Raw genomic sequence first — 14,417 nt, 5'->3', positions numbered from 1 at the left:
AGTTAAATAATGATGTAATTGAAAAATCTAGACATTTTCTTCATAATTTCTCAGCCAAAACGCCATAGAAGGTCTGGAGAAAGCTGGTTTTCATATTTTTACATCATGTGAGTCTAATTCTTGCTTTTCTTGATAATTTTATGTTTTTATGACTTTTACAATTAGGTCCACTTGTAGAATTCATTAGTTTTTGATTTTATGGGTGAAATTGGAAGTTACCCTGGATGGATAAGGGAATTTTATGATGAATTATTATGAAATTTAAGTTCTAATTTCATATTAAGGTGGTTTTATTAAGTGATTTTGATAGGAAATGATATTTAGGACCTAATTAGAAAAAGTTGTGAATTGAAGGTTGCTGTTGAAATTCAGAATATAAAAGGTTTTGAAATAGTTTATAATGATAAAATAAAGTGTTAATTGAGAAAAATTAGTTCAATTGATGGGTGAATTGAGTAGGGACTAAATTGTGAAAACTGTAAATTTTGGGGTAAAAGTGCAATTTCGAAATTTGAACAGCATAAATTGTGAAGTGAAATAGAAATCAAATAAATGCTAATGAGTAGAAATATTTTATATTATAGATCAAGAATCCAAAGAAGAACGAGGAAAAGAAAAAGTTGCGAATAGTCCCAAAATTTCAATATCTTCTACAAATTAGCGGGTAAGTTCATATGGTTGAAATTAGATGTTTATTTGTGAATGATTGAAGTATATAATGTGTTATTATATACGAATTTGTTGTGGGATTGTGTAGATTTTGTTAATGAAAGAATAAATGTGGAAATGCAAATTAGGAAAACGCAGGATTGAGTGCGTTAGTATCGTGACGTGTGATGAATTGATGGATAAGACCATGGTTGTTCCATGGCAAAGTGTGAAATGTAGGTATGGTATCATCCATACTGAGTTGTGAAATGTAGGTATGGTATTATCCATACTGAAATGTGAAATGTAGGTATGGTATTATCAAATCCATCTTGAGTTAAGAAATGTAGGTATGGCATTTCCCATACCGAAGTTAAAAAATGTAGGTATGGTATTTCAATGAGGAAAACCATACTGAGTTGTGAATCGTGGCATTGAGTAACGACGTACTCAATTTCGTAAGCCGCTTCCTAATTTGACTATAAGAAATAAAGAGAAGTGATCCAAATGAAAGAGATTGAGTAGTTGTTACTGTTGAGCTCAACTATGTGAATTATTATAACAATGGTTGTGAATCGCAGGAAACTTTAGTAAATGTTTTGGTATTGTTTGGAAATATTATGTTTAGTAAGCATTACTTTTAACCTATGAACTTACTAAGCTTCAATAAGCTTACTTGTGTGTGTTTAATATTTTTATGTAGATTGACTTGAAGTGAAGTGGGTAGATCGGATCAACACAACAAAGCACACTATCCAGATCAATTCCGGTAGCTTTTGTTTTAAGTTTGAAGATTTATATGGCATGTATAGAGTTTGAATGAATTGAAGTAAAGATGTTATAAACTAGTTAACAATATTTGTACTAAAATAGTTTTCGGTAAGTAGCAGTAGTTTGACTTTGAAAAATCACTAAAAATAGTAGAAATGGAATTAAATAATGAATAAATTATGGAATCGAATCTCGATGAGTCTATTTTCATATGGAAGAAGCAAAACAGGTATATGAGCTATATTTTATGAGATGTTTAAATTTTTGTGAAACAGGGCCAGAGCAATTTCTGGATCCCTGTTCTGACTTTGAAATTCACCATAAATTTTACAAAGATAATTATAAGTCATACTTTATATTTACAGATTCCTTATTGAGTCTAGTTTTATTAGAGACAAACGGCATAGTCATTGAAGCTCTGTACAGAGAGATATCTGATTCGTAATACACAAAGGTCAGAGTAGTCAAACCCTGAAACAGGGAGATTTTAAATAATAAACTGTACTAATTGGCTTGACCAAAAATTCTAGAAAAAATTGGTAAGTAGATATATGAGTATAAATTCAGAGAAAATTTACGGATTTGGATTTGAGTTTTATAACTCGAGATATGAATTATTTAGCAACTATGACACAGTTGGACAGCTTATGCGGAAAGTGTGATATAAATTGTTTGAATTTGTTTAAGTGCTCAAATAAGTTTAGTAATGCCTCGTGCTTGACTCTGGCGACGGTCTCGGGTAAAGGGGCGTTACATTTATTGGTATCGAGCCTGGTTTAGTCGATTCTCGGAGCGAATTTGATGTGTAAAGTGTTTAAAATACATGCCATATAAACTGTGATAGTGTGATGTGAATGATCCGATCTAATTACTAATTTTGTTATAGATTGTAAAGATGTCGATAGACCCGATGGTGCTAGTCGGGAAGAGGAAGTTAATAGTAGAATACAGACTTGAAGCGGGGAACAAGTGGTAATGTCCGATTTCTTTGATGAGAGAGGAAGAACTTAAAAATATGATTTACGGATTAATGAATCGGTGGTATCATGAAACAATACAAGGAAGAAGTCGGGCACAACAACCTCCTCCTCCCCTCTTGTACCACCATTTACAACCCGGTTGCTCCTCCTTTAATAGATGAATCTAGCAAAGAACACCAATTGAAAAACTCGAAAGTTTGGAGTGAAGAATTTCGAGGAGATCGGACGATGATCCGGTTAAAGCGAGTATTGGTTAAAGAGTTTGGAGAGAGTTTTAAACAGATGATGTGTTCTCCGGAGGACTATTTGGGATGTCGGTTTAGCTATTGAAAGAAGAAGCGTATAATTGGTGGGAAACCATTGAGGCGATGGTACTGCAGATAAACTTACAGGAATTCTTCCAAAACGAATTTAAGAAGAAGTATGTGGAAAAGAGATATTTAGATAAGAAGAAGAGAATTTCTTGATCTTCGACAAGGGAATAAAACAGTGGCGAATATGAAAGAGAATTTGTGTATCTCAGTAGATATGCTCGGGATGTTGTACAAGCAGAGGAAGAAATGTGCATTAGATTTGAAGAAGGGCTTAATGATGAAATCGAATGATGATTGGAGGTACAGAGATTCAGAATTTGTGATTACATCGATCGAGCTCAAAAGATGGAAGAAGTGTATAACGAAAAGATGCAAAGAGAAAGAAGAGGTAAAGAGGTATACAAAAGAAGTTTCTAGACCAACTTCGACTTTTTCGCCAAAAGTTCGAAATGATTCACAGTCGACTGTTATAATCCGGAACGATCGAATAACGATAAAACGACTCAACAAGATGTCGGAGTAACTAAGAAACCAGCAGCTAGTGTTAGTAGTGTGCAAAATATTCCGAGACTTAGATGTAAAAATTGTGGTAGATTTCATATTGGTGAGTGTTGGGGAAGAGCGGAGCTTGCTATAAATGTGGTGGAACAGATCATTTTATTCGGAATGTCCTCAATTATTAAAGAAGATAGAGAACAAGGGAGAAGCAAGCAAATACTCCTCGGAAAGGTAAGCGTTCAGGTCAAAGTAGTACTCTGGGACTGTTCATTCGAACGAGAATCTGCACCCGATCGAGACAAGAGTACTGCTGCGTACATATGCTATCCGGCAAGGGAAGAAGCTTCGCTCCAGACGTGATAGTGGTAATTTCTATCTTTTGATGATTACTGTATGCTTTAATTGATCCTGGATCTACACATTCATATATTTGCCTTTGCATTAGTGTCGAGAAAAGAAAATGACTGTTGAGTCCATGACCTTGAATTGCAAGTCACTAATCCACTAGGGCAAAGTGTGTTGGTTAATTTAATATGTCGGAATTGTCCACTTTGAAAATACAAAGTTGTGAATTCTCTGCTGATTTAATGTTGTTACCTTTCCGAGAATTTGATGTTATTATTGGAATGGATTGGTTGATTGAACACGATGCCATAGTGAATTGTAGAGAAAACGGATTGATTTAAAATGTCGAGCGGGAAATAGTTTCAAATGAGTTTGGGGATAAAAAGAATGATGTCGGATTATTTCACCTTCTACATTTCGAAAATTGATTCGGAAAGGTAATAAAGCATTTCTAGCTTATATTCTTGATACTCGGGGTTCGAATTGAAGATGGAACAATTGTCGATTGTTAATGAGTTTCTTGATGTGTTTCTGAGGAATTACAGTTTACCCCAGATCGTGAGGTTGAATTCACAATTGATGTAATTAGAATGCATGACTCAATATCAATAACACCGTATAGAATGGCACCAGTGAGTTAAAAGAGTTGAAGACACGGTTGCAAGAGTTATTGGATAAAGGGTTCATCGACCGAGTACATCACCTTGGGGCGCTTTGTCTTATTTGTGAAAAGAAAGATGGTTCGTTGCGATTGTGTATTGATTACGAGCGGTTGAATAAGGTAACAATTAAAAATAAATATCCATTACCTCGTATCAATGATTTGTTTGATCAATGAAATGTCTTGCAGTGTTCTCAAAAATAGACCTTAGATCTGGGTATTATCATTTGAAGGTTAAAGAGTGTGATGTGCCAAAGCGCTTTTGAACTCGGTATGGTCACTACTGAATTTTTGGTAATGCCTTTTGGTTTAACGAATGCCCTGCTGCATTTATGGATTTAATGAATCAATTTTTCAGTCTTATTTGGATAGATTTGTGGTGGTATTTATTGATGACATATTGGTCTATTCAAAGACGAATCCGAACATGCACAAAGACTTGAGAATTATACTACGACTTTGAGAGAAAAACAGTTATATCGAAATTTAGTAAATGTGAGTTTTGGCTTCATGAGGTTGGATTTACGGGTCATATTATATCAATGAAAGGAATTCGTGTGGATCCAAGTAAAGTTTGGCGGTGGTGAATTGGAAAACACGAAGAATGTAAATCGAAGTGCGAAGTTTTCGGGATTAGCGAGGATACTATCGCCGTTTTGTAAAGAATTTTTCCATGATTGCTTCACCAATGACTCGTTTATTACGAAGAATGTTGAGTTTATGTGGTCGATGAATGTCGTGAGCTTTGATCGATTAAAGAAAATGTTATGAAGCTCCGGTCTTAACTCGACCGAATCGGTATACCGTATGTTGTGTACAGTGATGCATCTTTAAGTGGTTTGGGTTGTGTGTTAATGCGATCGGGAAAGGTAGTGGCTTATGCTTCACGGCAATTAAAACCACATGAAAAGAATTACCCTACACATGATCTTGAGTTAATTGCAATTGTTTTTGCCTTAAAATTTGGAGACACTATTTATATGGTGAGAAGTGTTATATGTATACGGATCACAAAAGTTTGAAATACTTAATGACTCGAAGGAACCGAACTTAAGATGCAGAGGCGGTGGTTAGAGTTCTTTGAAAGACTATGATTTGGTTATTGACTATCATCCGGGAAAGCTAATGTAGTTCTTGATGCCTTGAGTCGAAAGTCATCCTTGTTTGCACTTCGCAATGAATGCTCATTTGGCTCTTAATGAAGAAGGTGTTGTATTAGTAGAATTGAAGGTAAAACCAATGTTTCTTCAACAAATTCGAAGCTGCAGAATGAAGATCCAAAATTGGTCTTGAAACGACAAATGGTTTGGGATAATTTAGATTGAGTTCAAGATTGATGATGAAGGTATATTGCGCTATCATAATAGGATTTGTGTTCCCAATAATTCGATTTAAAGAATGATATTCTTTCTGAAGCACATAATAGTATGTATTCTATTCATCCGGGTAGTACAAAATGTATGGTGATCTGAAAAAGACATATTGGTGGCTGCTATGAAAAGAGAAATTTGAATTTATTGCAAAATGTTTGATTTGCCGACAAGTTAAAGCGAGCATCAAGTGCCAACGGGTTTATTACAACCCATTATGATTCTGAATGGAAGTGGGAGCATATTTCAATGGATTTTGTGTCGGGATTGCTGTGACTCAGAAAGAAAGATTCGATATGGGTGATTGTTGATAGATTGACAAAGTCGACACTTTATTCGATCGAATAGATTTTTCACTTAATAAGTTAGCGAATTGTATGTGTCGAGATTGTGAGACTACATGGAGTTCAATATCTATCATTTCAGACCAGGATCCGAGGTTTACTTCAAGATTTTGGAATAAATTGCAAGAAGCCTTAGGCACCGATTGAATTTTAGTACAGACATTTCATCCTCAAGCAGATGGACGATCGAGAGCGAGTGATTCAAATTTTAGAAGATATGTTAAGATGTTGTATACTCGAGTTTGGTGATAGTTGGGAAAGGTATTTACTGTTGGTGAGTTTGCTTACAACAATAGCTATCAGTCTAGTATAAAAATGACACCATTTGAGGCTCTTTATGGTAGAAAATGCAAGACTCCATTGTGTTGGTGCGAATTGAGTGAATCAAAAATAGTTGGGGTTGATTTGATTCGAGAAACTGGAGAGAAAGTCCGGATTATTCGAGATAGTCTAAAAGTCGCCGGATCGTCGAAGTCATATCGGATTTAAAACGAAGAGACATAGAATATGCGTTGGGTGATCGAGTATTTTAAAAGTTTCACCATGGAAAAGGGTGTTACGATTTGGTAAAAGGGAAAATTAAGTCCGAGATTCATAGGGCCATATGAAATTGTGGAAAGGGTTGGTCCTGTGGCTTATCGTTTGGCTTTACCTCCGAACTTGAGAAGATTCATAATGTGTTTCATGTGTCTATGCTAAGGCGGATAGGTCGGATCCTTCACACGTAATTCCCCATCTGAAATTGAGCTTCAACCGGATATGACTTATTCGGAAGAACCGGTGAAGATTTTGGCTCGTGAAGTTAAGGAATTGCGGAACAAAAGAGTACCATTGGTTAAAGCATTATGGCATCGACATGGTATGGAGGAGGCAACCTGGGAAACAGAGGAGTCAATAAGATCACAGTATCCAAATCTATTTTCGGTAACAAATTTGAGGACGAAATTTTTAAAGGGGAGAGTTATAACGGCCTAATTTTCAATGGTGTCGGAAATGGTGATTTGAGATCACTAAATTCGACAAATAAGATTGAACAAGATAGTAATTTAATATTTATGAGTCAAGTAAGAATTTAGAAGAATTTGTGAAATGGTGAAATTAGTGAATTAAAAGAATTTATTAGGTCAAGCGGGTCAAAAATGAGGTATCGAGACCTCAAAGTTGAAAATCGAGCTATAAATATTTTTATAAATATTTATGGAGTGTCATTGAGTTAGTATTAAAGTTTCGTTAGAAAATTTTAACGTTTGGATGGCTAATTAATTGAAAAGGATTAAATTGAAAATAGCACAAAATTTGTTAAATTGTGAGTAAATAGCTTAAGTATTTAAAAGATGGATTTAAAGAGCAATTAGACCCAAAGGTTAATGGCTGGACGGTTTGGGTATGAAATAAGCAAGAAAACAATGTGAACAAGGGCAAAATTGGAAATAGATAAAAGTTAATAGTTAAATAATGATGTAATTGAAAAATCTAGACATTTTCTTCATAATTTCTCAGCCAAAACGCCATAGAAGGTCTGGAGAAAGCTGGTTTTCATATTTTTACATCATGTGAGTCTAATTCTTGCTTTTTCTTGATAATTTTATGTTTTTATGACTTTTACAATTAGGTCCACTTGTAGAATTCATTAGTTTTTGATTTTATGGGTGAAATTGGAAGTTACCCTGGATGGATAAGGAATTTTATGATGAATTATTATGAAATTTAAGTTCTAATTTCATATTAAGGTGGTTTTATTAAGTGATTTTGATAGGAAATGATATTTAGGACCTAATTACGAAAAAGTTGTGAATTGAAGGTTGCTGTTGAAATTCAGAATATAAAAGGTTTTGAAATAGTTTATAATGATAAAATAAAGTGTTAATTGAGAAAAATTAGTTCAATTGATGGGTGAATTGAGTAGGGACTAAATTGTGAAAACTGTAAATTTTGGGGTAAAAGTGCAATTTCGAAATTTGAACAGCATAAATTGTGAAGTGAAATAGAAATCAAATAAATGCTAATGAGTAGAAATATTTTATATTATAGATCAAGAATCCAAGAAGAACGAGGAAAAGAAAAAGTTGCGGAATAGTCCCAAAATTTCAATATCTTCTACAAATTAGCCGGTAAGTTCATATGGTTGAAATTAGATGTTTATTTGTGAATGATTGAAGTATATAATGTGTTATTATATACGAATTTGTTGTGGGATTGTGTAGATTTTGTTAATGAAAGAATAAATGTGGAAATGCAAATTAGGAAAAGCAGGATTGAGTACGTTAAGTATCGTGACGTGTGATGAATTGATGGATAAGACCATGGTTGTTCCATGGCAAAGTGTGAAATGTAGGTATGGTATCATCCATACTGAGTTGTGAAATGTAGGTATGGTATTATCCATCTTGAAATGTGAAATGTAGGTATGGTATTATCAAATCCATCTTGAGTTAAGAAATGTAGGTATGGCATTTCCCATACCGAGTTAAAAAATGTAGGTATGGTATTTCAATGAGGAAAACCATACTGAGTTGTGAATCGTGGCATTGAGTAACGACGTACTCAATTTAAATAAGCCGTTTCCTAATTTGACTATAAGAAATAAAGAAAGTGATCCAAATGAAAGAGATTGAGTAGTTATTCTTGTTGAGCTCAACTATGTGAATTATTATAACAATGGTTGTGAATCGCAGGAAACTTTAGTAAATGTTTTGGTATTGTTTGGAAATATTATGTTTAGTAAGCATTACTTTTAACCTATGAACTTACTAAGCTTCAATAAGCTTACTTGTGTGTGTTTAATATTTTTATGTAGATTGACTTGAAGTGAAGTGGGTAGATCGGATCAACACAACAAAGCACACTATCCAGATCAATTCGGTAGCTTTTGTTTTAAGTTTGAAGATTTATATGGCATGTATAGAGTTTGAATGAATTGAAGTAAAGATGTTATAAACTAGTTAACAATATTTGTACTAAAATAGTTTTCGGTAAGTAGCAGTAGTTTGACTTTGAAAATCACTAAAAATAGTAGAAATGGAATTAAATAATGAATAAATTATGGAATCGAATCTCGATGAGTCTATTTTCATATGGAAGAAGCAAAACAGGTATATGAGCTATATTTTATGAGATGTTTAAATTTTTGTGAAACAGGGCCAGAGCAATTTCTGGATCCCTGTTCTGACTTTGGAAATTCACCATAAATTTTACAAAGATAATTATAAGTCATACTTTATATGTACAGATTCCTTATTGAGTCTAGTTTTATTAGAGACAAACGGCATAGTCATTGAAGCTCTGTACAGAGAGATATCTGATTCGTAATACACAAAGGTCAGAGTAGTCAAACCCTGAAACAGGGAGATTTTAAATAATAAACTGTACTAATTGGCTTGACCAAAAATTCTAGAAAAAAATTGGTAAGTAGATATATGAGTATAAATTCAGAGAAAATTTACGGATTTGGATTTCGAGTTTTATAACTCGAGATATGAATTATTTAGCAACTATGACACAATTGGACAGCTTGTCTGGAAAGTGTGATATAAATTGTTTGAATTTGTTTAAGTGCTCAAATAAGTTTAGTAATGCCTCGTGCTTGACTCCGGCGACGGTCTCGGGTAAAGGGGGCGTTACATCAATTCCACTTAAGAATAAAGTTATTAAGTATGCAATAAGTTATTATGGTTAAACCTTTTTTCTTTTATGGTATACAAATGTGATATTGTTAATACGAGAAATCTTTTTTTAGAACAAGAAATGTCCTTTCGATCACATTATGAAGATCGGATTGTCTCAAATTAAAATGTTCACGAGTTGTCTCTAATGCTTGTGTTTAGCTTCATTATTTCAAACGGTGTCATTTCACATGATATAGTGCAAACAATATGTAATTTTAATTACAAAAACTTATGTAAGCTAATTTAAAGAAAAACTTATGCTAGGTTATAATCATTTTATAATAAAAAATTAAATAAATAATAATATAAAATTTATAATATACAACTAGTATAAAAAATTATTATTAAAGTGTCCAACAATTTTCATATCAATTCTTATAAATAATATAAATTTTTATCATAATTTTAAAAAGTGTCCCTAATAATTTAATTGTGGCTAAAATTTATAACATTTTTATAAATAAATATATTATTATTACATATAGCACAAATAAGTAAAATAAGTTATGAGAATAATATTTGATACATCCTCATATGTATTAGTCCTATGCACCACAATTCATCACAACATTAATAAGCAAAATATTAAAAATTGAAGACTTTCTAATAAACACTTAAAATTGTATTTAAATATAATTAAAAATAATTATAATTTTTCATTTTCGTCTCTTGATAGCAATTTTAAAGTTTTAACTTAGGGTTTTAAAATTAAAAAAATTATATCGAAAGAAAATGGTTCTTTTCTTGTTCTTTATTGTTATTGATGCAATTTAATTTTATTAGCAGAATAAATTTAAAATTATAATTTTATTACACTATCTAAATTTAGCTTATATGATTATGAATTTTGAGAAATTTGTGAATTATTTTAAAATTTAAATTCTTTTAATCGGTTACTTGAACAAATAATATTCTAAAATATAGTGCTAATTACTATTCATTGAAAGTAGGGCAATGACTTAAAAAAAAAAAAAACTTCTAATATTCATATAATTGATGAGGTTCTTTTGAAGAAAAATGTTGACTTTAAAAAATATGAATTTTTAATATAACTATCTCCCTTCAATTAATATATGAAATTTCATATAAATTTCAATAAAATTTTAAAATTTTAATTAATTCTTCGCTTCAATTCAATTTTAACATCAAATCTAAACCTTATTTTTTAATATTTAATGAATAACATAAAGAGGAAGATAGGAGAATTATAATTAACTATAATTATGTTTAAATAAAATTTTAAATATCTATTAGAAAATTATTCAATTTTTAAAATTTTGATCATTAATGGTATGATAAATTGTGGCGCATAGGGTTTATACTTGACAGTGTATCAAATATTATCTTAAAGTTATGTTCATGCTTTTTGTTCATAACATTTTATAAATAAGTATATTATAACACAAAAATTATCTTTTATAATATACATTTTGGTCATAACTCTAGAAATTTTTTAGGATTCAAATAATATAATTTTTATTATAACTTTATAAAATACACAATCGTTTTTATAGTATAATTTTGTTATAATTTTTACAAGTTAAAACATGTATGAGTGTTTGGAAACAAGGTAATTAGATTTGGGTGTTACTCCATTTCTCACCCTCGCCCTAAGAATTAGAAACTGTAATTGAGGTACTCCAATTATATTTAATTCGATGGGATCTATCAATTACAATAGTTATCCAAACATGTTACTCATGAGTGATTACAAACAATTACACATAAATCTAGTTACTAGATGGCTTTCAAATATTACCTACAAGGTGTTCAAAAATTGAATCAAATTGAACTTATATACATATTATTATTGGTATCAATTGGAATGCACCATTAAAAATGTTCAAGAATTAGATTGAATTGAACTTATATATATGTGACGGTATTTCACCTTACATTCAGCTTGATTTGAAAAATATTTACTTAAACTCTTTCATATTTTTTTTTGATAGAGAGAGACAAAAATTAATTACAAATTTATTCCAGTATCGTTATGCACAAGCTGACCATCCATCCGAATTTGCTCAATTATTGTTGTCAGAAGCTTTAGGGCTATAAGGGAGAGCTCTCATCATCCCAGCCAGTATGTGTGCCACTACATTAACTTCTTTAGAGACAGTTTGTATGTCCATCAACCATTTTCTCCTATAAAACTCTTGAATTTTTAGGACCAAGTTCTTATTCAATTGCCCCCTAGAACTTATCTAAAGTGGTCTCAACAACTTGAACGCAGTCCGTTTCAACAATAACATTAGCCCATGTAGCATCTCAAGCCAGAAAGAGTCAATTATAAATCGTCTAAAGCTCAACTTGCTCAACGTTGCATCTACCAATATTTCTCCCAACTCCCCCAAACCATCTACCAAGATCATTTCATTCATATTAAGCTTATTTTTAAAATATACTTTTACTTAATATTTAATATTTTAAATAATTTTTATTAAAATTTTAAACAACTTAATTTTTCTATTTGTTAGAATATTTCCTTTAGCACACCATAAAATTAGAACATATGAAACTTAATAAAAAGAAAACACTTTATGCATTTAAGATACAAAAGTCATTTTAATAATAAAAATCTGAAATAATAATAGTTATTATTACTCGTTAATATTTGAAAGCAAACTAATATGGTAAGTAGTAGCAAATAGATGGTAAAAATATTAATGAGAGCCATAAATACTAATATTATTGTTGAAATCTAAAATTTCCTTTCTTTAGTTAAACATTTAATTTCTAAAAGTATTGTAATTTATTTTCTTTTGAAAACATATATATTGTATTTATTCTTGGATTCAAGTAAATTTAATTTCAAATTGACAATAGTTGTAATAGCTTAAATTTTCAATTGGTGTAAATAACAGTGATTTAAGATCGCTAAATTCGACAAATGAATAGAAAATATTATTAATTTAGTGAATATAAGTTAAATGTGAAGTTAGGAAAATTTTTGAAATAGTGAATAGTGTACTAGAAATAAATATTAAAAAATTAGAATCGGAAACAAGGTATCGAGACTTTGAAAATTTTAAACCGAGCCATAAATATTTTTATAAATATTTATGGAGTGTTAATAAGTTAGTATTAAAGTTTCGTTAAGAAATTTTAAAGTTCCGATAGTTAATTGAATAAAAAGGACTAAATTGTAACAAATGTAACATTATGAGAAATGATTAAATAACTTAAATGATAAAAGAAAGAGGGTTTAAAAGGAAAATAGACCCAAGTTCTATTTGGGCTGGACGGCAAGGAGTATGAAATCAGCAGGAAAATTGATGAATTAAGGGTAAAATTGGAATATTGCAAAATTTACTTAATAAAGCTAGGACTAAAGTGGAATTATCTAGATTTCTCTTTATTTTCCTGCATTCTCATCAGCAAAAAACACCATAGAAGGGTTCTATTAAGCTGGTTTTTCATATTTTTACTGCAAGTAAGTTCAATTCTTGATTATTTCTTGAAATTTTTGTGTTTTTGTGACTTTTACAACTAGGTCCACTTGTTGAATTCATTAGTTTTTGATTCTATGAAAGAAATTAAAAGTTGCTGTGAATATGTGCTGGAAGTATATGATGATTTAGCATGGAATTAGAGCTTTAAATTGTTTATATGCTGATTTTATTGAAAGAATTGAATAGAAAGTGAATGTTTGGGACCTAATGGTGAAAGAGTTTGAAGTTAGGGTTTTATGTGGAAATTCTGAATTTAAATAGTTGTGAAATAACTTATAATATCTAGGTAAAGTATTAATTGAGAAAAATTAGTTTAATTGAGGGGTTAGTTGAGTAAGGACTGAATTGTATGAATTGTGAAATTTGGGGCAAAATGGAAATCAACATTTTTCACTAAAACAGTTTTGGAGAGCAACAATAGTCTAACTTTGAAAAATCACCAGAAATTTTATAAATCGAATTAGAGAATGAATAAAATATGAAATTAAAGCTTATTGAGTCTAATTTCTTATAGAAGAAATTTTTAGTGAAGAAGGGTTGGAACTGTCAAACAGCAGAACAGGGGCGACTTTAAAGAATAAACTAAACTTATTTGCTAAACCAAAAATTCTGAAAATTTTATTATAAGAAGATATGTGAGTCTAGTTTCAGAGAAAATTAGCGGATCCTAATTTGGAGTTCTGTAGCTCAAGATAAAAATAATTTAATGACTATGACACGGATGGACAGCATTGAACATACATAGATAAATAGTGAAATTGCAGATAATGTTACTTATAAGTGGGTTATAAACATTAAGGATGTGAAATAGAATGAATGTAAAGTCAATACTGATAAGTGAAAAATTTTATATTATAGATCAAGAAATCGAGGATAAACGAGGAAAAGAGAAAATTCCGGAATAGTTCTAGAAATCTCTACAACTACTGCAAATTGTTCCGGGTAAGTTTGTAGGGTTAAATTATTAAATTTCAATATTATTTTATAAATGGTGATTAATATTTATGTATGTTAATTGTTGAAAATAAGTAAATTATGTACAAAAGTTACGAAATTGAACTGAGTATTTCTGAGGAACGGAACGCAGGAAATGAGTACGATCGTTCAGTGAAAAAGATGAATTGACGGTAAATTACTCAAGTAAACCGAGATTCAGCATTTGTTGTGAATTCTCGTGTTTGCTTTCTGTTTAGCTCTTACGAGCTTCCGTTAACTCATATGAGTTTCAGTTAACCCTTTTGGGGTTTCAGTTCAGCTCTGATGAGCTTCAGTTAGCCTTCGGGCTTTCGTTTAGCACTTATGTACTTCAGCTAGACTTTGGGCTTCAGATCATGATGTACTCAAATCTGTAAGTCGTTCCTTAAATGGA

This window comes from Gossypium arboreum, chromosome 13, assembly GCF_025698485.1.
Source record: "Gossypium arboreum isolate Shixiya-1 chromosome 13, ASM2569848v2, whole genome shotgun sequence".
In the NCBI taxonomy this organism is placed as follows: Eukaryota; Viridiplantae; Streptophyta; class Magnoliopsida; order Malvales; family Malvaceae; genus Gossypium; species Gossypium arboreum.
The sequence above is the reverse complement of the archived record's forward strand: the minus strand, read 5'-3'. Positions refer to the sequence as shown.